This window comes from Pinus tabuliformis, chromosome 9 (assembly GCF_031772625.1).
Source record: "Pinus tabuliformis cultivar Carrire ecotype Pingquan chromosome 9, CPIR1, whole genome shotgun sequence".
Taxonomy (NCBI): domain Eukaryota; kingdom Viridiplantae; phylum Streptophyta; class Pinopsida; order Pinales; family Pinaceae; genus Pinus; species Pinus tabuliformis.
The window spans coordinates 1,348,330,985-1,348,332,779 of NC_142307.1; the positions used below are offsets into that span (position 1 = coordinate 1,348,330,985).

At 36.9% G+C, this 1,795-nt stretch overlaps 1 long non-coding RNA gene across 1 annotated transcript; it reads left to right on the forward strand.

The window, feature by feature from the left end:
• Positions 1-317: 317 nt before the first annotated feature.
• LOC149153501 (uncharacterized) lies at positions 318-1,565 on the forward strand. The gene is made up of 2 exons (XR_016263553.1): positions 318-888; positions 1,034-1,565. It is a non-coding gene; the product is annotated as an uncharacterized LOC149153501 (long non-coding RNA).
• The last annotated feature ends 230 nt before the right edge of the window (positions 1,566-1,795 follow it).

Here is a 1,795-nt window from a genome sequence, read left to right on the forward strand (position 1 = left end):
TCCATGTATATTTTCAAGTAATTCAACACAAGGGCAAATTTTCTCTCGAAGGCTGCTTTTTCATTGGAACATGGAGCTAGGCTTGGGCCCAATAATAGAGCTGAGGCTTTTGGATCTTGTTGAAAAGAACTATAGGTATAGAAGATTTGCAAGTGCCGGGCCACTCTAAATTGTTGATGGATTGATCAAATGGTGAGTGTCAAATCACTAATATGGCTTTGGAACCTATCTTGCATAGAGTTATAGAGGTAAAATATCCATATAATTTTATCTCCATGTATATTTTCAAGTAATTCAACACAAGGGCAAATTTTCTCTCGAAGGCTGCTTTTTCATTGGAACATGGAGCTAGGCTTGGGCCCAATAATAGAGCTGAGGCTTTTGGATCTTGTTGAAAAGAACTATAGGTATAGAAGATTTGCAAGTGCCGGGCCACTCTAAATTGTTGATGGATTGATCAAATGGTGAGTGTCAAATCACTAATATGGCTTTGGAACCTATCTTGCATAGAGTTATAGAGGTAAAATATCCATATAATTTCATCTCCATGTATATTTTCAAGTAATTCAACACGAGCAAACTTTCTCTCTAAGGCTGCTTTCTCTTTGTAGGAAGGTACTTTGGCAACTCGAGAGTTTAGTGGGGAGGAACTCTCTTCTATCATATATATATTTTGTTTGATTGAGAAAACAGATCCTTAAGGGATGTGAGTTGTAGGATTAATTCTCTAGTGTCCTCGTGGGACTTCGTGGGACTTCTTTGGGACAGTGTCGGAATGACCATTGAGGAAATGAGGGAACGCATGCACTCGGTGCTATCATTAACTGATGTTACACAATTTCCCATTCCGAAAAAGCCCATCAGCAGTGATTTTTTGTTGCAGCCACTGTAAGTTTGTTGCGTTATCAATGTTTTTATGCTTATAACAATATATGCGATTTACAAAATACTTATTTCATGGAAGTGATGAACTCAATAAGCATCAATGGCTATTAAATTATGATCGTTAAAACCTAGCTCTTGTGATCTTCAGGATGATGGTTACATTCCCAGGCACTCTATTTTAGAACTTCAACGAGCTTGGCCAGGGTCAGAAGTGAGATGGGTCACTGGGGGCCACGTGTCGTCATTTATATACTTCACAATGATGCATTCCGAAAAGCAATTAGGGATTCACTTGACCGCTTGCCTTAAAAGCCTGATGCAATATGTTGTTGCATCCAATATTCATTCTTTATCATTTTTCATCTGTGTTTTCCTGAAAAAATGTCCAGGATGTCATAAGAGAAAGGGTCTGAATGCCATCAAAATAAGCATTGCAATTTACTTTAGACTTGTGTAAGATGGTTGATTGGTGAGAGTCATCCTTTATGGATCCCAATGATGAATTCTCCAAGGTAGTGGGTTGGACTTGGTTCCATTGGAACTTTGTGTAATTGTTGTATATCTTTATTGGTCCTTTTGGCTCAAGTATTGCCAAAAGGAAAAGAAGGAATGTGAATAGATTCTCATCCACATTGGTGTTGAAATCACAAATCATATGAATAAATGATACAAATTTGCTTTGTGTTTGCATTTTCCTGATGAACTAGGTGCAACTCGTTGAAGATAATTCTTATAATTAATACAACTTATTCAACCATTTGAGTGGGCCAAGTAAAATTTAATACTTTGGGTTGTCTCTTACCTGCAAGAAATCAATACACGTTTAATGAATACATTTGTTATCTCACAAAACAAAAACATTTTGAATATCAAATCACAATAACCTTTTCTTTGCGAGATCACAAAGTAG